We start from the raw sequence: 27,589 nt of genomic DNA on the forward strand, positions 1-27,589 counted from the left end.
GCTGAGTAAACAGGGCTTTATAATCTCTCCTCCCATGGGCTGGTTTACTAAATAGATCAATATTTGGTTTGTAGGCACAGAGATTAGGAGGTGGAAATGTCTTTTGAAAAAGCCCAATCTCCTCCCAGCGCCGCAAGTGCACCTGAGAATGCTGAAAAGAAAAGCCAAGTTCAGGGACAAAAAAAAGAATCACCCAAGCTGCTTTCACCTGCCTGCGATTTCCCAAGAAGCCAGTTTGTCTTTAAGAAGTGAGACCCATTTGAGAATGACTAATGTCTTAGGCTCTTTAGTCTAATGCTTAGGGAATTCCACTTTCTTCTTTCGCTCAGCCTCCCCCTGAGCTCCCCTTTCTCTGTCCCCACTCCATTTTATTTAATCTTTCTAAATGGATATTGTAGCCTCAGGGACTAAAAGAATGACAGGATAAACAGGAACTAAGCTCCTAAGCTTTTCCCCTACCTGCCATCTTCCTCACCACGCATGAGGATTAGAAGCTCCACAAAGAAAGCAGTCTCGGAAGTTTGTCAAATAGAGATTTCTGGGTGATGGTTTGGGAAAGGATGATTTAGATCGTGCCTCTCCTGGGTCGGGAAAGTGACTGAAACACTAACAGCAGAGAACTTGAAGTGCTGGTTTGAGGGTCAGGAGATGTGAGTTCTAACCCCAGTGCTGCCTGTGACTTGCTCTGTGACCTGGGACAAGTCCATTGTGGATACAACAGGATATGAGGGCTACAAGGATCTCTGAGGCTTCACCCAGGTAGGCAAAGTGGAGTGTCAGACTAAGCTGGGCTCAAAAGTTTGTCCTGACACTAGTTAACAGCAAAGTCCTCAAATCACAGGCAACTCTTAAGAGTTGCACTTGCTTCGCTGTAAAAAACGAGAGAATTAATGAATCACTGTGAAGACTAAATGAGATAATGGATGGGGCACCCCTTGCTGGGGGTGTGATACTTGGTAGGTGTCTTTTTAAAGCATAATTCCTATAAAAACCAAAAGTATGGTTTAAAAAAAGGCTTGGAGGTAAAAATTAGAAGGAAAGGAAAGTAAAAGAATAATAACAGTCAACACTAGTGTAAGCCGTTCACAAGACACAAAGTGCCTTTCACATATATGATCTTAGGTAATCTTGGCAACAACCTTGAAGAATAGAAAAGTACCACATTTACTGATCTCTTTGAGTGGGCCATTCACTGTCGTAGTTTTTCACAATCATCTTGGTGGGTTATTTTCCTATTTTGAAGGCCGGGGTCCAAGATTACCCAACTGGTGAGTGTTGGAGCCAGCTCGGGTGATTCTGGTTCGAAACCTCTAAATCCCATGACACAGAAGTGGCAGGATCAATCAACGTGGAAAGCAAGGCAGCAAAATGATGAGGTGCTAAAAACTAATGACCTAGATGAAGGAAAGAAATATTTACACAACATCATATGCTTCTTTCACAGTTGTCATGCAACATCAGAGTACTTTGCTGATTCAATCATTTCAGAGAGTAATTAGCGTCTGTCTCTGAAAAATAAAATACTGCAGTTGGCTGCTGTCTCTAGGACTTTGTGACTTCCTTTGGACAGGTGGTTGCAAAAAGCCTATACCTTTTAGAGTGCCCCCTGAAAGTTAATGAATCACTGTGAAGACTAAATGAGATAATGGATGTGATACCCCTCTCTGGGTACCCAGAATGGTGGTGATAGTAGGCCATAGCAGATGGTAGGGGAGAAGCTGGCTTCAGACAATCTACAGAAACCCAGTTTCCTGATTTTTCTGTACAAGGAATAGCACAGGCATCTGATAATTCCACTATTCTCTCTGGCTGGTGGCCTTCTCTTTGAAAGACTGCATGGTTTCAGTTCAGTTTCATATAGATCTTTGTGTAGATCTGCACAGTGATAACATTCCTTTGTGTTAAGTCAGTCCAAGATAACTAACCTGTTTCCAAGATCTAATTTTGTACGTGGGAATCTTGCCTTGCCCTGATTTCCAGACCCATAGGCAGGCTTGCAGGCTGTAGCTGGGGAAGACTCCATGCTTATTCTGGTGCCCTGAGCAAGGCCTCCTGCTCCACTATTAGGCAGAAGCACCTGTTCTGCCACAGGAGGCGCTGTCTTTTGCTGGCAGAACTCAGTTTCTCTTAAGGGGAAGTTCCTTAGGATTTAAGGCCTCATGACTGTCTCAAAACCCATGTTTGTTTGCCAATAAAGAAAATAAATAAAGTGTACTAAGGGCTCCTTCCTATATCAGCCTCTGAATTATATGCTATTTTTCTTTAAAGCTACAGCCCTCTGGGGACTAACCATAAATTAGAAGTTCTCAAACTGTAGTGTGCATCAGAACCACCTGGAGGGTGGTGTGTTAGAACACAGGTTTCTCTGCATCCTGAGAGTTTCTGACTTAGTAGTTCTGGAGTGGAGCCTGAGAATGTGCATTTCTGACCAGTTCCCAGGTAATGCTATTGCGGCTGATCAAGTGACAACACTTAGAGAAACACCTGCCTAAACCATCCACCGCAGCTTGAGTTTGCAGAGCTGCTGGTGGCTGATTTCTTTTGGAACTTTCCACATTTTTCTTGTATGTGGTTGGCCATTAGTTTCTTCCCTTTTTCCACCACAGAGTTTTAGGAATGCCTTTCTCCTCACAACGAAGAATGCAAATGAAGTTGCTTTATCTGGTATTGTTTTCCACATCCTCTTGTAGCCTATATAATTTCAGTTTGTAGTTTGGAAAAATCCCTAATCTGTTTTCCCCCTCACACCTCTGAATCTTTGGACTTGCTGTTTGCTCTCTGGGCTGGAAGGCCTCCCTGGCTTTGCCTGGTAAATTCTGAATTGGATGTCAGAATGGAACTCATGCCATGGCCCCAGTAGAGTCATCCCTGAGCAGCCTACCCAAGCAGAGATCATTTTCTTCTCTTTCTCTAACCTTATAGCTGCTAGTCCAATCTTTCATTCTAGCCCTTAGCACATTGCAATGCCAGGATCCATTTGCAGGCTTCACCTGCCCACTAGACAAGGAGAAACTGAAAGGCAGAGACCAGGAATGACTCAACTTGAGGCTCCCTAAGTATCAAGCATAGTGGATCTTAACCCCAGCTACACCTTAGAATCACCTATGGAACTTGTCAAAAAGTTCCAACACTTAGGTTTTTCTCCACATCAATTAAATCAGAATCTCTGGGGAACAGAGTTGCAATTAGGGCCTCCACTCTCCAGGTTTCCTAAGGAGAATGGAGAATGCTTTTAACATTCTGCAGCTCCATTCTGACTGTGTGCCTGTTCTGTGTGTTCTCTGTGATACAGAATAGACTTTATGGGTCCCATTTTGTAAGTGAAGAAAATGCTCTGAGAGCGGATCATTGATTGAGTCAGCAAATCATTGGTTCATTGGTTTGTTAATTCACTGCCTATTCATTCATTCATTTGACAATTATTTTTGTAGTATCCACTATGTGTCTGGACACATTAGTAAACAATAACAGACATTGCCCCTGCTCTCATGAAGGTTTCACCCTAGTGAGTGAGATAGACTGTGATCAATCACCCAAATAAATGCCAAGTCACACTCCAAATAAATGCCATGAAGGAGGAAGTTTTACTCGGGGGAGAGAACCACAACAGCTTTTGGAGTTTGTAACAAGGGAGGGATTGACCAAGTCCTGGAGGCCAAGGATGTTTTCCCTGGTCAAGGTCTGTTGACTAGAGCATGGCAGGACGAGACGTTCACTGGGCCAAGAGGGAAAGGCAGAGTGTCTCAGGCAGAGGGAGCTGTGGAAACCAGCAGGGTCCAGGGTCCTTCAGCCAGGTGTACCCCATGGTTCCAGGCTCCCATCCTCAGCCTTTCTCTTCACCATTGTCTTGGGGCAGCAAGCAGGGCTTTAGAGAAGTGTAATCATTGTGCAGGACAGTGTGAGTGTACACACACACAGGTGTGCATGCATGTACATATACACAAGCACACACATGCAGAAACACATATCACATACATACATACATACACCCACACGCCCACACCACTCCTTTGCTCAGATCAGAGCTAGGTTGTCTGCCTGGGGCTATGCCAAAATGTTGATGCCCAAGGTATCCTTTCTCCAGGAATTAGAACAAGTTTTAAACCACATTATCCCACTGACTATGCAGAGTCCTCTGACAAATAGTGTCTTTTCATCCCAGCAGCCTGGGGGAGGTATAGGGAACCCAGACAGCCGGCAGACAGGATCTGAGAGTCATGCTGCCCAGAAACATGGGGTACACCCTCACCCAAACTTGATTAAGCTCTTCCTTTTTGCTGTTGGAATAGACCAGAGGAAGGATTGGGATGCCCTGTCACTCGGCTCCAGGTCTTTTAGTTGTTCATGTCATATCAATTTTTCTTTTTTCAAAACACTTATTTTTAAATGCTAAGAGAAACCCTTTTGTCCTACATAATAGAACTTGGCTTTTAAGATTGCTGCCAATTAGAGCCTGTGGATATCCAAAGGGAAAATTTTATGCTAGTCAAGCTAAAAGACAACTTCCTAGGCTTTCTATGTGTGATACTGTATTAGTCCGTTTTCACACTGCTGATAAAGACATACCTGAGACTGGGAAGAAAAAGAGGTTTAATTGAACTTACAGTTCCATATGGCCATGGAGGTCTCAGAATCCTGGTGGGAGGTGAAAGGCACTTCTTACATGGCAGCAGCAAGAGAAAATGAGGAATACGCAAAAGCAGAAACCCCTGATAAAACCATCAGATCTCATGAGGCTTATTCTCTACCACAAGAACAGTATAGGGGAAACTGCCCCCACGATTCAAATTATCTCCTACCGGGTCCCTCCCACAACACATGGGAATTCTGGGAGTACAAGATGAGATTTGGGTGGGGACGTAGCCAAACCGTATCATTCTACCCACGACTCCTCCAAATCTCATGTCCTCACATTTCAAAAACCAATCATGCCTTCCCAACAGTCCCCCAAAGTCTTAATTCAGCATTAACTCAAAAGTCCACAGTCCAGAGTCTCATCTGAGACAACGCAAGTCTCTTCCACCTATGAGCCTGCAAAATCAAAAGCAAGCTAGTTACTTCCTAGATTCAATGGAGGTACAGGTATTAGGTAGATACAGCCATTCCAAATGGGAGAAATTGGCCAAAACAAAGGAGTTACAGGGGCCTCTTCTTCCTCAAGTGAATTGGAGGCAGTTGGAGCGCTCAGCAATTTCATTAACATTTAAAATATACAAATGGCAGATATATTCACTCAATTGTCTTCTGATGTAAACTGGTGTGAGAGCAAGCCCCTGGGAAAGCTGGTTGCGGTTGGGAATGTTCTTGACCCTTGGGGATGGCCAAATGGACAGGTGGAGGCCATTAGGGAAAGCACAGAGTAGTCACTCAGGAGAGAGGAATAAACTATTTACTCAAGAATAAAGAAGAGCTCCAAATTGCAGTGGGTTGCGAGTTGTGTATGAGACATAGTAGGGAGGTTTCTCCATTGCTGGAAAATCTAATTCTCGTAGAGTTGATTTTGGTCATAGGAGTTATTTGTTGGGATTCTTTGACTCAGGAAATATGAAATTTAGACAGGACCCAGGGACGGGCTGACAAAAATAGTTTAATGGTCCTAAAAGGGATAATGTGAGGAAGAGACAAGGGACCTGAATAGAGTTTAAATTAGAACTGGCACAGAAGGAGACCATATACTCAGTGATATTGTAAAAGGAGAATGTATGAGAGGCCAGGGGTTTTCTCAAGCAGGACAAAGTGAGCAGAACGACCAGGACAACATCCCTTGCTTCCCCTCCTTTCTCTGTCAGCCATAACTTAGAAACTTCTTCCCACTTAAAAGTATTGCTCTGCTTCCTAGCTTTTGCCTCTGTTGGATGACATAATGAAAGCCTTCTTTGGCGGACGTTCCTCTTTTGGATGGGATAAACAATGCTTCTCATGAGTAGTCTTTCCCCTTGGATTCTATACACTCAGCAAGGCAAGTTATGGTGCTCCAGACAGCTGGGAGGTGGCAGGCTCAACTCGCATCAGGTGTGGGTCCCAAGATATAGAATTTAGGAAAAAGGAGTAGAAGCTCCTGTAGGTCTCCCATCTCACATTTCCTAATACCATTTTTCCATTGATAATACTGTTATTCAGTCTCTGTTTGACACCAGTGGTCCTTTCCTAATGGATTCAGAACTCAAATGGGAGAGGGTATGATTAATTGATCCCGTAAGTAATCTCAACCAACATGTATAGGCAGAATTGTAGTTGAGTTTTGAAGAAATATTTTATTTTATGATTGTGAGATACAAAAGAAATGGATCATGCAGAAGATGAAATCTTCTTTTGAGAATAACAAAATGAAATAACGAAAACAGGAATGAACATTGAAATAATATTTTAAATATTGGACTGAGGGTAGGCTCTCCCAAGTTCCCTTAAGGTTCTGTCGTTTGACAGATAGTTAAACCCAAAGAAAGATCCAGTGGAGAAATCTGTGTATGTGTCTTGCTCCCAGGAAGGCTATGGATGGGAGCTTTACTCATGTGATCATGGAGACTTGAATGGCCATGCAGGACTAGGTTGGAAAAACCCTCAAAGGTAAAGCGTTATGGAGAAATATGGACAACTATCACATATGAACTAAAAATTTTTTTTAAATAAAGCAATATGGAGGAACTTTCACAGGCTGTGAAGGGACAGGGCTCTGAAACCAGGTTATACTGCCTGGTGGTGAAGGAAAAGCAAGAAGCCTGTGACTGGGCAGAACAAGGGAGGGAAGACCGCTGGTAGATGGAATCAGTGAGCTACCTCAAGTAAGGCCTTGTAGGCTGTGGGAAGACTTGAAGCAACAAAATCAATTCATTTAATTACCATTTCTTACATAAGCCTATTACTAGCTACAAGATTGTTCCACAGACATTTACAATGCAATTACTTTTGCAGATCTAATATAAAATACATTTTAAGCATGATTCATTGGGCTGGCTTACCCCATTCTCAATCAAAACAGATATTCCAAATCTCTGGCTGCTATAGGCTTTACAGCCACGTATAGGGAAGGTGTCTTGTCATTTGAAGCATAGGAAAGTTACCTTTTTTTTTTTTTTTGAGATGGAGTCTTGCTCTGTTGCCAAGGCTCGAGTGCAGTGGATGATCTCAGCTCACTGCAACCTTCACTTCCCGGGTTAAAGAGATCCTCCTGCTTCCGTCTCCTGAGTAGCTGGGACTACAGGCGTGCACCACCACATTAGGGTAATTTTTGCATTCTTAGTGGAGACAGGGTTTCACCATGTTGGCCAGGCTGGTCTCGAACTCCTGAGCTCAGGTGATCCACCCACTTCGGCCTCCCAGAGTGCTGGGATTATAGGCGTGAGCCACCGTGCCCAGCCGGGAAAGTTATCTTTTAAGAGGAAATCTGAAGTTGGGAAAATATGCAACCTAAAATTTCAAGTGAAATTTGGAAAACCACTTTGACACAGGCCAAAACCAGAAGCTGTCTTCATCTGGTCAAGTTAGTGTAGTTCCTTTTCCAGGACCACTCAGGAAAACTGATAGTATTTTTATGAATATTCCTGCCTTGAGGCTGGTTGCAACACCCCACACCTGAAGGAAAGACCAGAAACGGAAGACTGTAGCTCTAGCAGAGCCCACTTCCTCTTGTTCTGGAGCATTCACTGCTAGGCTTTCCTGGTGTGAACATAGGAAACATGCGTACCTCCCCATGGAGGTGGCTCTGAGGCCACCTGCAGAGATGGAGAAGCTTGACCTGCAGCAAAGGGTGTGGGCATCTAAGCCTGCCATCCACCATAGGGGAACTATGTATTATTCCTCAGCCCTGACTCTGCTCCTTGGCTATCCTGGAGCACTGGACACCAAAAGAGTGTTCCCTCCCTGCTGTTACTAAGGAGACAGAACCAAGAGGGAGGAACAGCAGAGGCTGAGCCAGTCCTATGGGATCTGTTTAAGCAAGGCCTTGGCAGAATAGGAATGAATCGAAGGGGACCCCAGAAGGGAAATCTCTGTTAACTTCCCACTGTCCTCACTCACCCTAGAAACTCTGATGCAATGCTTATTTCCCAAATCTCAAGGAATGGCAAAGCGAGTTAGGCAACAACCACCAAACTCCCACCCAGTCTCAATGTCTGTCTCTTCCTGATTTTGGAAAATGGTGAGTTGGGGATCTAGAAGTTTTCTGCAATTGGGCTTTTCTCTGTTATTGGGTCTCTGGAGGTTGGAGTTCAGTAAATGAGAGTAGGTAGGTCTCTTGGGTCAAAGAGTGAGTTCAGCCCTTTGGTGGAAGGATCTAGAATTAGCACTTCCTCTCCTGTGGTACCTGTCCAGAAGGCAGTTGGAGCTATTCTCTACAGCTGCAACAAATATCTTCCCCACTCACTATGAACCCATCCAGGTATCTAAGTCTTCAGCATGTCATTTCTTTCCTCCTGGTGGGAGACATCTCTCTTCTCAGCCTGGACCATGAATCCTACCGGCCTCGGGATACCTACTTTCATCTCCATGGTCTACTTTACTTTTCCTGGTGTGGGAAGTGGCTCCTGTATTTTATTAGCATTCAGATTAAGCCCTGCCGGTTTCTCCTAGCATCACCTACCCTACCACTACAGTTGAGAAAATTAAGGCCAGGAACGGGAAGTGGCTCGTTTTGAGTCCCCACCCTCCTTTTCTTTTATGAAGGGGCTGTTTTTCAAAAGAATGTTCAAAATTTGTCTACAGTCATTTTCCCATAAACACTTTGGGGTACTTGTGATGCAATGGCTTCCTCTAATTTGCTCATGGTTAAAACACCCAAACCAAATGATATCCCTTACCCAAAAGTGACCCTCTTCAAGGGGCCACCATGCTCCTTCCCATTCCCTTCCTAGGGAAAGAAACACTTGAGCAACCACTGTGGAGAGGCAAGTTTGGAATTCTAAAAGCAGTTTTTTGAAAATGCATCAACGCAAAGGTGGCTTTTGGAAATTGATCTAGCCACGTTATCTTAGTCTGAATTTTCATTAAACTTTTAAAGTATAATTCTGGTCATATAATCTTGGTGAGAATTTTAAATGGCTTCTGACTAATTTTCTTAAAATTAGACAAATACGACACGCACGTGAACACACACACATACGCCCCACAGCACGTGCGTGTACGCACACACACGCGCACACACACACACACATCTCTTAGTCCACATGCTACATTCCATTTTATTTTTTAGTGCATGATCTTGTAATTAAGAAGCAAATTTTCTTTGAAGAGACAATTATAGTTACAGATGGTTAGCAGGAAGCTCAAAGAATGTTCCCCAGTATTAATCAAAGACTATTTGCATTCCCACTTAGAAATCTTATTGAAGTTTCAAAATAATAAAGTAAGAATGCTTATAAAAATGTCAAGAACACTTCTCTGCTTAAAGCTGTAATTATTTAAATAATTGATATGTCACTGCAAGAGTTCAGGACAGATCTCTCTTCCCTGCGTTCTCCTCCACATACAATTTGTAGAATCTTGGAGCACCTGAGCTGCAAGTCAGAAAGTGTACAAAATCATTTTATCTAACTCCCTTACAATACAAATAGGGCAACCAGGTACCCAAGAAGCAAAGTGACTTGACCAACATCACATGAGAGCTGGGTGTGGAGTTGGATCAGGGTCCCCTGGACTCCTGAATCTCAGTCCAGATGGTCCGGTGCTCGAGCTGTTCTTATCCAACCTGAAATGAAAGGCAGCTTTTCAAAAACATACTTTCTTGGTCTAATTAATCTCTAAATAGGGAAACACCAGGCAATTGGATGAGCCGAAACAGAAAAAGCCAACCATATGTAAAGGTAAGGATACTTTAGCACCGTTGATGGGATAGATGATATTCATAGGAGCAGAAGCAGAACCCATAGCTTTATTTATTTTGGTAGATATGGTATTCAAATTAGTTCCTAAAGAAAGTAACATATTAAATGTTTGTGTGGGAGCCCCAATTATGCAACTGACTCTGTAGGCATCACAGTGTTTCTGTAATATAAGTTACGGTATTTCCCGGAACCCTCAATCCCCTTGCATTGTTCTATTTTTTTCTGTTTTTTTCATCTATGACTGTCTAGCTGAACTATCCAATTTACTTGTAGTACTTATTATTTTTACTTATTTGCCCTGCTCCCCGGACCTCCACCCAACAGAATTTAAGCTCCACCAAGAAAGGAATTGTTGTGTTTGTTTGTTTACTAATGTAACCAAGTACCTAGGATTTTTACTTGGCCCATAGTAGGTATTCACTCAATATTTGTTGAATAAATGGATAGATGAGTGCTCCTGTACTTTCTTTATGGTTGGGGACATCTGCAGAAGGTACCTACTATATCTGGTTCCTGACCACTTACTCCTCAGATGCTTGGCTGATACCATCCTGCATTGACATCTTATTAAAGTGTCTAAGGAATGGAAACACATTGCAAGTACCCTGAAATATGGTAGTGGCAGCAGAAATTCCAAAAAAGGAATAAAACAGAGAAATTCGAGATTCAATTCGAGGAACTTGAACTATTTCACATAAGGATAGGGTAGTGTTCTGCGTTATAACTTCTGGACAGGGCCTCAGAAGACTTCCTAACTCCTGCAAACCCTTTTCCACATCTGCACATGTCATTTATTTATTTATTCATTCATTCGTTCATCATCTGTCCATCCATCCATCCATCTATCTATCCACTCACCTAGTCATCCATATAATATATATTTCTTAAAAAGTTTCTGTGCCTCCAGCATTATTTTAGGAGTTGGAAACATAACAGTGAACCTGACAGCAAGGGTCCAGCTTTACTGGCGGTTATAATCTTTTTTTTTTTTTTTTTTTTTTTGGAGAGAGGGTCTTGCTTTATTTCCCAGGCTGGAGTGCAGTGCTTGAGGTTATAATCTAACATGTGAGCTAGAAAGGGGCCTGAAAACATTAAAATTAATCATTTGAATTCATGATATGTACTCTGAAGAAAATAAAGCAAGGAAAGGAAAAAGAGATTGTTAAATTGCATCATTTCAAAGTCCCCTTCTCAGCTTTGATATTTGTAGACTCTGTGATGTCAGGTCCTCATTTTAAAAAACACCCCACAGTTTAGCCACCCAAATAAAACCAAATGAAGTTCAGGAAATACTATATCTAAAAGCCCTCCATGTACATGTTATGAAGAACCATCCCTTAACTAGGATTTGATAATTATGCTTTGACATTTTAAAAATCTTAGTTTCATTTCATTTAAGTAGTAAATATCATGTAATTGTTCACACGGTAAATATCATGTAATTATTCACATGTAAAATAACTTAAAATGCTTCTTGTATTGATTCAATAAATATTATTGAGCACCTACTATATGGCAGGTACTATGTCAGGTGCTGAAGTTACCAGGAGGAATAGTCTGTTTCCTCTTCAGAGACTTAACATATTCTATAACTTGTGAACAAATAGTGACTGGACACCAAGCCAGTGGTAAGATATTTTAAGGTGATGTTGGCATGCAGTGCTGAGGAAGCACAGAGGAGAAAGTGACTGACACTGGGGTGATGGGGGAAGGTCAGGGAAACTCTCAAAGAGAAGTTGGCTTTTAAGCTGGGTCTTAGGGAATGAGAAGCCCTTGCATGTACTTACCATTCGTCTATGTTTGAACTAAGTCAAGATGAGGCAATGTGATCATTAATCACTCCAAAAAGCCTCTTGATATGGCAATAGTTTGACCTGATTTGAAAAGAACAGCACGGTCATTTCAGCATGAACAAGCCACAACATGAGAGTGAAACTTTAGCAGTTCCAATGATATACAAGGAGTGTGTGCAACTGTAGCTTAATAGAGAGGAAAAAAGGATAATAAGATAAAATTGAATCTCATAACAACTTCTGGAAAAAACTTGCGAAGACCATAAACATTTACCAAATGCCTTGTAATGCCCTCACTTTATTGCCATTGAGAAAATTAAAGCCTCTGCCAGAAGTGGCCTGCTGAGGTCTTGGCTCCATATGCCCTGGTAACAACCTCAGTGTCATTCTAGTGAATGAGTCAGAGTCCGTCATGCAGTGGGTCCCTCCCAGCGTGTCTGTGATGGCTAGAGGAGGGGAGCTGGCCAAGCGGCCTTGGGCAGACACATAGTATTCCTTCTACTCTAAAATCCTAGCTCAGACTCAGTCATAAAATTATGGCCCTTGTGTGTACTGGTATGGACATTAGGTCATTTAGTTCTCATGGTGGGCTGTGAAATAGGATCATCTTTTCTTTATGGACAAGGGAGCTGAGGCAAGGACAGGTGAAATAACCTCTCATTTGTAGAGCTGGACAGTCGTAGAGGTAGGTTCTAAATAAGGTTTTATGAATAGCAAAAAAAAAGATTAGTTGGGAATTTCAGAAATGATGCAAATGAGGAATTATTGACATCTGTTTGCAACCACATGGCAGAGCATTTATGCAGAGAAACATTCCCAGTGCAGGAAACACAAAGATACATCAAGTAGCTGTGTGAAAGCATGACTGAGCGTATGGTAGAGTATGAAAAACACTGAGAGAAGAAAAAAAAAAAAAAAAAACACAAGAAAGTATGATTCCAGAAGTATAAACAAGTTCAGATTGCCCGATGAACTCTGAAGATCTTAGGTTCTTAGTTTTAATGGGCCAGGAAGGCAGAGCATAGGAGACAAAGTCCAGGGCTTGAGCACAGTGAGATGTGACAACAGGAATTATTGCAAAGAAAAAAAAAAAATTCCCCAAGATGCCCAAAATCTGTGACTAAAATAAAAGTTGCTCCACAGAGGGACCCTTTTGGCTTGATTCTTGTTGGAATGGCCAGGCAGGTGTGAAAGGGATGGTAATATGTCTCCTTTGAGAATTTCCAACCACAAGCCTACCTGTGTCCATATTGGGGCTGGAATTCACTCTACCTCTTTGGACCAAAAGCCCCAAAGTAAAAAATTTAGTTTAATGTGCCCCTGGTCAGTATTTTCCAGTGTGTGGTTAGTAGGGGTTCTATAGTGAGAAAATACAAGGAAAGCAAAATTTGAAGAGATAATAGATGAGAACTTTGCAAAATTGGCAAAAAACACAAGTCTCAGTGGACTCAATAAATCTCAAGGAAAATTAATTTAAAAAATCCACATCTGAAATTTCACAGTAACCAAGATGAAGAAAATACCTTAAAAACAAATAGAAAAAAAAAAAAAAGGATCATCCAAGAACTGACAGCTTGGCAGCTGACTTCTTAACAATCTCTTTCTGCTGAAGGCCAATGTGAATTACTCCTACAAGTGGGGTGACTTCTTTCTTCATCTACTGTTCTCTTGGTATGGGAACCCGGAAGTGGCCAGTTACAGCCAGAGCTTAAAAGTTCAATGAAACAGACTCTCATTGTGTTCTCCGGTGGGAGTATTTACTCTCTGTGAAGGAGCAGGATTTTCTAGATCTGCAGAGCCTAGGACTTCGGGGATGAGAAGCATAAATCCCCCAACTGGGTCACTGGGGATCATGATAATTGTATCTACTCTGCTTCCACCCCTTGGCTCCTAGACCCATGTATTCTACCTGTGGAGGAGGTATTACTGCATAAAGATTATTGACTTAGAGTATAGAACACCTCCTGGAGGATGGTGCCCCATCTTAGCAAGGTCCCCTCTCCGAGATGGCGCTCTGCTGCATCTTCAAGAGGCCATTCTGCCATTCATTCTGTCAGACTGGTGGGGTGAGGGTGAGATGGATTGTGAAAGAAACAGTGGATTCCCTTGGTGCCCACTGCTGTACTCCCTTTGCTGGAAAATGGGGCCTTTGATCTGAAACAATGTTGTACAGAATCCTATGTTGGAGACATTCACTTCACGAATTTCATTATAAAAAAATGGACCTATTATCTATTAATTTCAGTCTTGCTTCCCGAATTTCCACAGTTAACTTTCTCTTGGTAAGGAATAAACATTTTCTTTTCCTCATGGCTCTGTTTGGAATTTAGAATGAATTCTCATACCAGTCAGATTTTTGTTAATGCAGGACTGAAACAAATTTGTATCAGGAATGTTTAATGCCAAGCAAGCCACAGAATCCATGTGACATTCATTTGTAACATTTGTTAGTAGTATATTTAGCACCTCGATTTTGCAAATAGGGAAGTTATATGCAATGAGGTGGGAGTAATCATGATGTTTATGAGATCTGTGTATTTTGTTTTTTTTTTTTTTTGACGCTGGAATGGACAACAGCAGTAAAGGATTTACTCCAAAGTTGCCAAAGCTGAAGCTTCAGAGCAGCTCACTTGCTCAAGCCCCTTTCATGTGGTCATGTGATTTTGTAATATTTTCGAAGAAAGAGATTTGAGATTTGTTGTGATTTTCTTTCTCATTCCAAATCCTCACTTTTATAATTTACACTGTAGTCATAATTTAGTGTTCTTTTACTTAAAGAATATACCCGCCCCCCAATTCATTGTCTAAAAACTGGGTCTACGCTTTAACCAAAATGAGCAGGAAGTTGCTCCCTGCTTAAATGTAAATATTTGCGCTCCATTAAGAGACAGACAAGTTAGTGCTTATTAGCCTGAGACTGCCTCGGCTGAGTTTTTGAATGTTAACATGTTTCCAGGCCCTGGCTGACTCTGCTTATATAATGGCTTGTCCTCTGAATTAGAAGTGTGCCACTAATGACTTACATATGAACAGTATAAATACCTACGTCATTACGGTTTGAGCCTCTGAATAACTTGCAAGTTAGTTATTATAGATGAGGAAATGAGAATTAGAGAATTTAAATAACACAGTTGATGTCGCAGGGTCGGAGGTGGCAGCTGTAACTCACGATTAGCCTCTGATGTCTCACCCACGGGCCTTGCTGATCTACCATAGTGTCCTCTCAGTGGAATATTTATCCAGATCTCTATGACAATTTTTTTTTCCTATTAAAATGGCACCATTATGGGCATGGCTATGTTCCAACCATTATTTATAAATATTGAAATTTGAATTTTATATAACTTTCAAATGCTATAACATATCCTTCTGTTGATTTTTTGCAACCATTTTAAAAAGTAAACACCATTATGAATTCATGGGCTGTACAAAGGAAACAATGAAACAAAGCTGTAGTTTGCTGACCCCTGAAATAGAGGAATGGTCACCAGAAAGAGACAAACTATCTTTTAGGCTAGCAAGACAGTGATACAACTGAAGATATCACCACCTCTAAAATATGAACATGGCAATCTAATGGGGATCTGGTCAAACAAAGCAACCACAGAAGAAAAGACAAAGGAGAGTCCCAAGGCTGTCATGAGCAGTGCCCGTTCCTCTATGACTTAGGGAAGGTCATCTTAGCCAGTGGAGGTCACATATTGAGACTGTTTTTAAGAGTTCACTTTGTAATGGGAAAGGATATCTCAAGTGACATTAGTTGAATATTTCTTTCTTTTTTGTTTGTTTGGTTGGTTGTTTTTGGAGACAGAATCTAACTCTGTCGCCCAGGCTGGAGTGCAGTGGCACAATCTCAGCTCACTGCAACCTCCATCTCCTGAGTTCAAGCGATTCTCATGGCTCAGTCTCCCGAGTAGCTGGGATTTCAGGCACATTAACCATGTCTGGCTAATTTTTATATTTTTAGTAGAGACGGGATTTCACCATACACATTTTTTAATTAAAAAAAATCTTTGGCCCAGCATGGTGGCTCACACCTGTAATCCCAGCACTTTGGGAGACCGAGGTGGATGGATAACTTGAGGTCAGGAGTTCGAGACCAGCCTGGCCAACATGGCGAAACCCTGTCTCTACTAAAAATACAAAAATTAGCCAGGTGTGGTAGTGGGCACCTGTAGTCCCAGCTACTTGGGTGACTGAGGCACAAGAATTGTTTGAACCCGGGAGGCAGAGGTTGCAGTGAGCAGAGATCGTACCACTTGCACTCCAGCCTCAGTGACAGAGTGGGACTCTGTCTCCAAAAAAAAAAAAAAAAGCTTCAAAAAGTGCATATATACATATATATGTGTGTGTATATATATATACATACAAATATGTAATGTACTTAGCAAAGTAAACATTTATTTATAAATATATATTATAAATAAAATTATCTGGTTGATTCTTAACCACTTGCTACTCTATGAACTTGTTAAATTGTTTTACTCTTCTGTGCTTCTCATACCTATCATAATGAGTTTTTTCGAGAAATAAATGAGAAAATGGATATGAAATGTCTAGCGCATAGGAAATATGTAGTATATAGAAAGTACTACATAATAACTCTCCCTATATTTGGTGTTTACATTACATAAAAACATGCATGTATACATACACATATATGATACATGTTATATATCATATTATATATCTATAAACACACACCAAGGAAATATGTCATAATAGAGATCCTTCTGTATCTGCCGTTTTGAAATTTGCTTTTTTCCCTTCTTATATTATGGATAGCCAGGGGACAGTACAGAACTGGGGTTAAAAGCATAGCTTCTGCTATCTGACTACTTGGGGTTGAGTTGTGGCTTCATCATCATAAGAACTTGGGTAAGTGACTTCAATTCTCTAGGTTGTAGATCTTTTCCTGGAATATGATGATAAAAGCATTACCTACTACATAGAGTTGCTGTGGGGATTAAATGAGAAAATATATGTAATAGCACACTGCAGATTCAAGTAAATAAACACAAGTCATTAGCATAATGCTCAGCTTATGGTAAATGATCAAATATTATACTAAAAATGAAAATGTTTTAAGAAAAATTATAATGACCTAGAGTATTTATTCAGCTTTCTCATAAAATTCTTAGCATGGCAGCAAGAGAGAACACATGGGAAAAATATGTTTGAGGAGGAAAAAAGAACGATTAATTTGCCTCCTGTAGAAAGGACAATAGAACATCTACAAAGTAAGGCTGTGACTTAACAGTTAGGATAATGCTTTGCATTTATGCAGCATCATTAATAAAGCAGTTTTCAGAAACCTTTTGGAAGACATTTCTAAGCACGAATCTGGATCTTCTCCAGATTACTGTGATAATTAGGCTGTGGGTATGCTTTCAAAATGTGACTCAAGACCTATTTTAACCGTAAATTATTCACTTTTTAAAAGATCTCTCTGATATATGGAATTTCCTTCAAGACAAGACCGTAACTTTCTATGTTATTTGTGGAATCACCTTTGAAATATAGGATGGATTGATTTTTTGCAATTTTATTTATGTTGTATATAAGGCAATATGAGTTAATTTCAGAATACATAAGTGTCTGAAGACACATGAAAAAGGAAGGTGTCAATGTCATCAAAACTTGTCAAAAGGTAAAAATTTAAATCATAGATTGTTTTTTACGTTTGTGTCTGTGACATCAGGGAGTTTCTGTAACCAGATTTCCAGTGAGATGAATTAAACAGCTAATGCTGCAGAGACACTAAATGAGATGACAGGCAGCTCCCACAAAGCAGATGCTCAATTAATGTGAGTCACAATCAATTATACTATTTATTGAGGGTTTGCCCTGTGCCAGCGGCTTCTAGTTGCTGTCTTATTTAATTTAAATCCACAAAACCCTATCAGGAAGGTAGTGTGATCACAGTGTTACAAGTGAGAAAATCCAAACTCAAAATAGTTCCATTCAGAGACTACACAGACTGAAATGGATTGGATGAGTTCTGCTCTTTTTTTTCATGAGTCATATTTCTTCATTCTTATTTAAAAAGAAGATTTCTTAGCCTGGGAGTGGTGGCTCATGCCTGTAAACCCAGTGTTTTGGGAGACTGAGGCAGGAGGATTGCTTAAGACTAGGAGTTGGAGGCTGCAGTGAGCCATGATTGCACCGCACTCCAGTCTGAGTGATCAAGTGAGATCTCAACTCTTAAACACACACACACACACACACACCATACGCAAAAAGTTTTCCCTCCCTTCCTTTCTTCTTTCTTTCCTTTAGCAAGTGAACCACCCTATGGATAAAATATAAAAAACTTGCTCTCTTAATGTATGAGTATATGCCTGTGTGTGTGCTTTTGGACAGAGGTACTTCTTGTTTTTCAATGAAAAGACTAACCCCATAATAAGTCTTATGAGTAAATTGATCTCTATTAAAAGTATTTTGAAATACACATTTCCTTCAAAGAGAGATGATGGGAGGGAATTACGTATAAACTTCACTGCATGCCATATTTATTACGTCAAAGATGTTTTTTAAGTTATACTGCTTATGGGAGAAAATTACATGTGAACTTCACAGAATGTCATCTTTATTTTGTCAAATGTGTTTTCCAAATTGTAATGCTTATTAGAGTCTGCTATGTATTATAGTTATTTAGTCATGCATCTGCCTTCTTGAATGAGGAGTGAGCTACTTAATGGCAAAAATGATGCCTAAATCTCCTTTTACCAATTCCAGTATTAAGTTGAAATGAAAAAGATTTTGAAAAGATAATGACCTTATTGATAATTGACTAGATTACAACTCCAACTGATACATTATTCCGAGCTCTTCTGTGGATGTACAGCCTCAATGCCCTGCTAAAATTGTAGAGAACATTGTAGGAAAATGCTTCTTTCAAGAGAAGGAAATATGAACATTTGGGTGTAGATTGTTGAGGTGGAAAAAGCTCATCCACATGGAATAGGGCAACATTTGGCACACACTGAGGCAGTAGAAAGCACTGTTCTGGCCGGGCGCAGTGGCTCACGCTTGTAATCCCAGCACTTTGGGAGGCCGAGGCGGGCGGATCACGAGGTCAGGAGATCGAGACCATGGTGAAACCCCGTCTCTACTAAAAATACAAAAAAAATTTAGCCAGGCATGGTGGCGGGCGCCTGTAGTCCCAGCTACTCGGAGACGCTGAGGCAGGAGAATGGCGTGAACCCGGGATGCGGAGCTTGCAGTGAGCCGAGATTGCGCCACTGCACCACTCCAGCCTCGGCGACAGAGCGAGACTCCGTCTCAAAAAAAAAAAAAAAAAAAAAAAAAAAAAAAAAGAAAGCACTGTTCTGAAGCTAGGAGTACTAGGTTTTGGTATCAACTTTGGTACTAATTAGTCATGAAACTTTAGACTATTTAGCTTTGCTGGGTTTTGATATTATTTGTGAAAGAAACAAACAAGCAAACAAACAAAGTGCTGAGTTCCCAGAGCAGGGCTGACTGAATCTGCCTACTCAGTCATTAAGGTACAGAATAAGTAGACTATTTTCTACCTTTCTAATCACCAGGGAAAAAATTACCAGTGAAAACATAATTCATATAAAGACAGATTTTTAATGAAGCAAATAAACGTTTAAATCACAAATTCTTGAAAAATTATCAAGTGAGAACTAATGTATTTTACAAGCATAAACATAAAAGAGCAAAGATTCTCTCTTTAAGAAACAAAGACTTTCAGATTAGACTCCACCCCCCAATTCAGGCATATCTTATCTGAAAGAGATATGTCTAAACCATATAATGCAGAGTGATAAAAATAAAAGGATAGGCAGGATATAACAGGAAAGGGCAATTAAAAGAAAAGCAAGAATTGTGGTAGCAACACAAAATAAAGTAAAAGTAGAGAAAAGAATAATTGGAAAAAGCAAACTCAAGGAGAAGTGGAAAAATAGATCAACAGCCAGGAAAAAAAGTGATCAAATTAGTAGACATAAGAATACTATTCATCTAAACATTTTTACAAATTTTAAACTTAAATAATTTCTTTACTTACATATTTTTTGCTTGCAGTTTGTTTCTTAATAGGCTTTTTAGAAAAGTGATTTTAGGTTCACCTCAAAACTGAACAGAAGACACAGAGATTTCTCATAGATCCCCTGCTCCTACACATGCATAGCTTCCTCTATTATCAATATCCCTCACCAGAGTGGTACATTTGATGAACCTATGTTGATATATCCTCATTACTCCAAATTCGTAGTTTACATTAGGGCTTACTTTTGGTGTTGTATGTTTTCTGGGTTTGTACAAATGTATAATGACATGTATCCACATTATAGTATCATACAAAGTAGTTTTATTTCCTTAAATATCCACTGTGCTCTAATTGTTCATTTCTTTCTCCCTCCCAACACCTAGCAATAACTGATCTTTTTACTATGCCTTTTCCAGAATGTGATGTCCTTGAAATTATACAGTATATAGACTTTTCAGACTGGCTTCATTCACCTAGAAATATGCATTTTAGTTTCCTCCATGTCTTTTCATGAATTGATAGTTCATTTCTTTTTAGTGCCAAGTAATACTTCATTGTCTGGATGTACTACAGTTTATGTATCCATTTACCTACTGAGGAACATCTTGGCTGCTTCCAAGTTTTGACAATTATGAATAAAGGGGCTATAAAACTTCTGTTTTCAGGTTTTTATATAGACATACATTTTTAACTCCTTTGAGTACATAGATGGAGAGATATTCAATGTTCATGGATAAGAAGACTCAATATTGTCAAGATGTCAATTTTTTCCAACTTAATCTATAGATTCAGTGCAATCCAAATTAAAATCTCAGCAAGTTATCTTATGGATGTTGACAAACTGATTCTAAAGTTTATATGAAGATTTTAGAAAAACACCTAGAATAGCCAACACAGTATTGAAGGAGAAGAACAAAGTTGTAGGACTGACCCTACTTGACTTCAAACTTACATAAAGCTACAGTAATCAGGAATGTGTGATATTGTTGAAAGAACAAACAAACAGATCGATGGAACAGAATAGAGACCAGAGACCAGAAATAAATCCACACAAATATAGTTCATTGGATTTTGACAAAAAGCAAAAGCAATAAATACAATGGAGAAAAGATAGTCTTTTTATCAAGTGGGTGCTAGGACAACTAGATATTCACATTAAAAAAAATCTAGACACAGAATTTGCACCCTTCAGAAAAATTAACTCAAAATAGATCACAGACTTAAATATAAAATGCAGAACTATGAAACCTCTAGAATGCAAAATGGGAAAAAATTGAGATGACCTTGAATATGGGGATGACTTTTTAGGTATGACAGCAAAGGCACAATCAATGAAAGAAACAGTTAATAAACTGGATTTATTAAAATCTAAAAATGTCTTCTCTGTGAAAGACATTGTCAAGAAAATAAAGAAGCAACAGACTGGGAGAAAGTGTTTGCAAAAAACATATCTGATAAAGGACTATTATTTAAAATATAAACAGAATTCTCAAAACTCAACAATAGAAAACAGCCAAATTAAAAAATGGGCCAAAGACCTAAACAAACATCTCACTAAAAAAAAAAAAAGATATACAAATGGGAAGTTAGCATATTAAAAGATGGTCTATCTCATATGTCATCAAGGAAATGCAACTTAAAACAACAATGAAATACCACTTCACACCTATTGGGATGGCCCAAATCCAGAACACGGACAATGCCACATGCTAGAAGGTGAAGATACCAGAACTCTTATTCATTGCAGATGAGAATGCAAAATGGCACAGCCACTTTTGAAGACAGTTTGGTGGTTTCTTATAAAACTAAGCATATTCTTATATATGACCTAGCAATTGTGCTCCTTTGTATTTACCCAAAGGACTTTAAACTTTTAAAAAACAAATACCAGAAAACATGCTTCAAAACCTAAGAGGTATAAAACTCGATTTTATAAAATAACATCATTATAATATTGAAACCTAGACAAAAATAACAAACACCAAAAAATTCAGACCTATCTCATGTATAAATGAAATTTTAAAAATTTTCCATACACAAAACACTAGGAAAATAAATCCAGCAGAATATTAAAGGAACCATACATAATGTCCAATTTGAGTTTTTGAAAGGAATATAAGAATAATTTTATATTAGAAAAATGGATGGGAGGTAGGCAGGAAAGAGTGTGGTACTTGGGTGGCGAGGGAGAGTTCACACGTAAGGTGCAGGTGGAAAAGCCCGTGGAGTAACTGATAGGTGGAGCGGGTGAGAATTTACCTGGATAACGTCACTGAGTCATTGAAACTAACTTGACTAAACATCTCTTGGACATCATGGCATCGGCCTAACAACATATCAATCATTGAACCAAAGAGGAGAAAATGATATATGGGCATTTCTGTGATTTCCCCTAAGTCAGAGAAAGATAACATTCATCTTTAATTTCTGATGTTAAAAAGCCTGTATTAACTGAAAATAGAATATGCCAATTTAATTAGAGATAGATGGATAAGCAATGGCTACAACTTGATAGTGGGAAGATGGAAAGCCAACTCATGCTGTTCAGAGAATTTAAATTGAATCCAGCCCATTACCACTGCTCCATATTGGGTGGTGAAAAAAGGCATAGTAAATCTTTTCATTGTGAAAGTCTTAATGTTGAGTAAGTAAAGATATAGCAGGCCATTTGAACTTGATTTGTTCTCTGCCCAACATTAATCATTTGCCCTGAATCTCTACTGAGTCCACCATACATCACAGTTTTTAATCCTAGGAACCCGAAGTGATCACAGAGTTACTAGGAAAATTTCCTTTGCTACTTAATGTTTCTTTATGTATCTTATTATAAACTTCATTTTGAAGTCATCTATGCATGGTTCATCCTTGAAACCTTAAAACATCTATTATTTTTTACATTTGGCAGTAATCTTAAGTATGGCCTATATTATGGACTGAATTGTGTCCTGAGAAAACTGAAACAAAACAAAACAACAACAAAAACTGTTCAAATCCTAATGCCCCCAGTACCTATGAATGTGACCTTGTTTAGAAATAGGACCTTTGCAGATGTAATCCAGTTAAAATGAGTTCCTATGAGATTAGGGTGGGCCCTAACCCAATGACTGGTATTCTTATAAAATTAGGAAAATTTGAGCTTTCAGACACGCTGAGGAAAGACAGCCACGTGAAGGCATAGATAGCCTTGGTCACAAGTCTGGGAATGACTGGGGCTACTAGAAGCTGGAAGATACTAGGCAGGATTCTTCCTAGAGGCTTTGGAGCAAGCATGCCCTCTTTAACTGTCTGACTCCTTAACAGTTAAAGAATCACCTTATAGGCATGTGTTATATAATTTATTATATTTTAATATTTTCTATACACTTAGAGGCTAGGTTTTCTGGGGTTTTCTTCTGAGCATTCAGCAGACAATTATCTATCACTTTCCATCTTCCCACTCTCAAATCATAGCCACTGGTTATCTATCTCTAGTTAAATTGGCACACATGTCTCAACCCAATGTGCATGCAGTGTTATGGCACCCCTGGGAAACAAATAATGAGTGTGGGTGTGTTCACACCTGTAAGTGTTGCTTTTCTTACCATGACTTGTAATTCTCAAAACCACATTAATAAAATTATCCAAAGAAATGTTTTAATAGAAATCCAATTTCCATTATTTTAAATAAAAAATCATGCCATTAATAATTTTTCAGATTAGGAAGAGATGTTGCTGCAAAATCAAGTAACAAGAGGATATGGTGTGTTAGAAAAGGTCGGAAATCATTATTAATTGTTTAAAAATTCTAAAAACTGACTGTCAGTCCTAGTATCAATCCATAATATAATAATATGTATGTCTAATAACAATGTATTTTAAAATTCTGTCCTCTTATTCATATATCAAATCTATAATTTATAGAGCTTTTATTAGATTCTTAGCAGCTCATGAATCAAGCAAAAATCCTTCTTTAAAGGAACTTAGAGTCTTTTAGGGAAGCAAAGACATTTAGCTAAAAAGTGTCTTACCTGATAACAAAAAAGGGAGGAGGGAGTAGAGTAAATTACTCTGAAATTCAAAGGGGAGAGAGAGATCACTTTCAATAGGAATGAGGGATTGCTTTCACTAGGCACAGAAGGCATGAAGGAAAGGTGAGTGAGTCCTTGAAGTTGAACACAAGAGCAAGGCTATTGCAGAGGAAGGGGCAGGTAAGCCAAAAGACAGAGTTGGCAATCATACAAGTCAACTATGACTTGAAGAACAGCAAGTAGAGCTACTCCTAACAGGTCTACAGCTATGCTGTTCCATTAAAACATTCATTAAGATCAAGTAAAATCAGTGCGTTATCTAGATAATATCATCATCAGGATCAAGGACTCCAGAGATATAAAAGCTGGTGGAGTGAATTTAAGTAGAAAATTTGCTTTCCTGACTCATAAGGTAATATTTGGGAGAAGAGTAGGGTTGTAATTGTGTGTATACAGTGGCTTGGAATGGTGTGTGTGCAGTGGGTTGGAATGACAAGTATGAAGTGAGTTAGAATGGAGTGTGTGAAGTGGGTTGGGATGGTGTGTGTGTGGTGTGTTGGGATGGTGTATGTGTAGTGTGTTGAGATGGTGTGTGTGCAGTGGGTTGGAATGACAAGTATGAAGTGAGTTAGAATGGAGTGTGTGCAGTGGGTTGGGATGGTATGTGTGTAGTGTGTTGGGATGGTGTATATGCAGTGGGTTGGGATGATGTGTGTGCGGTGGGTTGGGATGGTGTTATGTAGTGTGTTGGGATGGTAGGTGTGAGATGGGTTGGGATGGGGTATGTGTTGTGTATTGGGATGTTGTGTGTGCAGTGTGTTGGGATGGTAGGTGTGCAGTGGGTTGGTATGATGTGTGTGCAGTGGGTTGGGGTGGTGTGCATGCAGTGTGTTGGAATAGTGTGTGTGCAATGGGTTGGGATGGTGTTATGTAGTGTGTTGGGATGATGTGTGTACGGTTGGTTGGAATGGTGTTATGTAGTGGGTTGGGATGGTGTGTGTGCAGTTGGTTGGGATGGTATGTGTGCAGTGGGTTGGGGTGGTGTGTATGCAGTGTGTTGGGGCGGTGTGTATGCAGTGTGTTGAGATGATGTGTGTGCGGTGGGTTGGGATGGTGTTATGTAGTGGGTTGGGGTGGTATGTGTGCAGTGTGTTGGGATGGTATATGTGCAGTGGGTTGGGATGGTGTGTGTGCAGTGGGTTGGGATGGTGTTATGTAGTGTGTTGGGATGGTGTTATGTAGTGTGTTGGGATGGTGTGTGTGCAGTGGGTTGGGATGGTGTGTGTGCAGTGAGTTGAGATGGTGTGTTTGCAGTGGGTTGGGATGGTATGTGTGCAGTGAGTTGGGATGGTATGTGTGCAGTGAGTTGGGATGGTGTGTGTAGTGTGTTGGGATGGTGTGTGTAGTGTGTTGGGATGGTGTGTGTAGTGTGTTGGGGTGGTGTGTGTGCAGTGTGTTGGGATGGTGTGTGTGCAGTGTGTTGGGGTGGTGTGTGTGCAGTGGGTTGGGATAGTGTGTGTGCAGTGGGTTGGGATAGTGTGTGTGCAGTGGGTTGGGATGACGTGTGGGCAGTGGGTTGGGATGACGTGTGGGCAGTGGGTTGGGATGACGTGTGGGCAGCGGGTTGGGATGGTGTGTGTGCTGTAAACAGTTTGGGAAACCTGGGCTGGGGAGGACCAGAGAATGATGTTTCTGGGTCTTCACTGGCAGCAAATGATACATGTTTACACTGGGCCTTGTGTGGAGCACTGTGTGACCCTGTGGCTCTGGAATACGTTGCTAAAAAAGGTTGTCCACTTTCTCCTGAACACTTACGTAGCTGGAATAAATTATTCTCTGTCTGAAATGGCTTAAAAATAAAATGTTCACCTTTGTTTTCGAGAGTATACAAGATAGTCTAGCAAAATAAGCCATCTTGTGGAGCTCTGGGATTAGAGTTAGAAGGCCCGGACAATGATGCTTTATGTTTTTTGTGTATTTGTACTCTTGACCATTGTCAAAACAGACTTGAAGCACCTTATAATAGAAATCTCAGATAAAGCAAAATAAAAATCTTTTCAACTTAGATACTGTTGGCAAATTGAACACTGCTGTTGGTTAAGATTAGGGTGCATTTTTTTGTTTGTTCTCTCTTTACCCAATTTATTGAAAAGGGCAGAAAATCCAGCAATAACCTAAATAAAACGAAAGAATAAAAGATGAGGTGAGGGTCATTTTTTTTTCCACATCTTGGACAACAAATAAGCAAAATTTTGAAAGCCAGTGATGAATAAGTATAGATATCTATTTTAAATTCCAATTCTGATTGGTATTTGTCTTCATTAGTGAACTTCTCTCATATTCTACATCTTAAGGCAATGGATTTATTTTCTCACACTGGTCAGACAGTTAAAGAGTCATCTTACAGGTATGTGTTATATAATTCATCGTATTTTGATATTTTCTGTGTCACATAGAGGCTAGGTTTTATGGGGTTTTCTTCTGAGCATTTGCAGGCAATTTTCTTAACTATCACTGGGCAAAAGGTGCCTATAAAAAGGTTGACCAGAGGTGGGAGGATCACATGAGCCTGAGAAGTCGAGGCTGCAGTGAGCTGTGACTGTGCCACTGTACTCCAGCCTGGGTGACAGAGTGAGACCCTATCTCAAAAAATAAACAAAAATAAAAAAGGGTAACCAAGTTCTATAGAGAGGCTCCTTGTTACTATGCATAACAGAGAAGGAGAGAAAGCACAGGTTTTAGCCAATACTATTTTTTAATGAAAAAGTATAAATCGCTAAGCATCTACCGTTGTTTCCAAACTTAATACATATACAATCTAGAGCAGAATTTATAACATGCAAATAGGTAGGTTCAAATCAAACATCTTTTTTACTAAGTTCAACTGCTATTAGGCAGCATTTGACTTTAGGCTTTTTTTCTTCTCTGGGGAAATTCCCAACTCTCAGTGCTTTCAAGTGTGGGAAAACCAAAGGACCACAGGACCAATATTCTTCTTTGTAAACTGTTTGTGGTTTGGCATTCAGAATTTCACAATTGTTCCGTGTTTCTTTAGAGTCTTCCATGGGCTGGCCTCCTCATTCTAGGAGTCATCTCTGGTGAGTTAGCTAGTCCCACTTCTGTTTAAGTGACTGTGCAAGCACAAATGGTTGAGTGTGTATTGGATGAGGCCAGGGGACGATTTAAAAAGTTGTCTTCCTATATATCATATTATTTGGTTAATAAAAGGATCAGACTGATTTTTTTCATTTGTGTTTACTTCTGGCCTGTACACAGTCCTAGAGAATACTAGTTTTCAATAAAAGTTATCTCTAACAATTCAGTGACTCAATAAATATATTTTGTAGGCTAGAGAAAGAAATGGCATCTTTCCTAAGTCTTATGGCTGAATAAATGACTCTGGCAGACGGAATCATATCTTGAAGTCATAATCTTTCTTTTTTCCTTTTAAACCTAGATTATAAAATATATACCTGGCAAGAGAACCAGGACAATGACTGACTATGTGACTATGACCATAAGACACTATAAATCGCTCTTTCTTCCCTAAGCCTGCATTTGCTTCAGACCCTTCTCAGCAGGAAGCTCCAGAAAGCTACTAATGATTTATCAAGATTAAATGCAACTTGAAAACAATTTTCCATCCTTGCTTTAGATTTCGTCACCATTTGAAGTTAGTTGTCTAGTTTCCTAAAAGTGCTTATTCTAGTGATTTCCCCCATTCTGGTCATGATAAATGAGGCTCTTTGTGAGCTGGTATCCAAAGGTTTTATTTGTTTGTTTTCCTCTGTTTTTGCTCATACTTCTCAGTTTGAAGTTTTCCTTATAAGACTTTTAGAATTGTTTAAAAGACACCAGATTTGGTAATACTTACAGAAAAACCAGTATAGATGGGTTTAAACTCCATAGTGCTAAATTTTGCTAATTTAACAAATGATTTTTGAGCATGTATTA

The 27,589-nt window shown here is 39.7% G+C and overlaps 1 long non-coding RNA gene across 1 annotated transcript in view; it reads left to right on the forward strand.

Annotated features, from left to right (window-relative positions):
• Positions 1-648: 648 nt before the first annotated feature.
• Positions 649-27,589, forward strand: part of LOC134736177 (uncharacterized) — a 216,156-nt gene continuing 189,215 nt past the window's right edge. The window contains exon 1 of the long non-coding RNA XR_010120000.1: positions 649-759. This is a non-coding gene — a long non-coding RNA (uncharacterized lncRNA). The remainder of the gene's footprint in view (positions 760-27,589) is intronic.

The sequence above is a fragment of the Symphalangus syndactylus genome, chromosome 3, assembly GCF_028878055.3.
Source record: "Symphalangus syndactylus isolate Jambi chromosome 3, NHGRI_mSymSyn1-v2.1_pri, whole genome shotgun sequence".
Classification (NCBI taxonomy): domain Eukaryota; kingdom Metazoa; phylum Chordata; class Mammalia; order Primates; family Hylobatidae; genus Symphalangus; species Symphalangus syndactylus.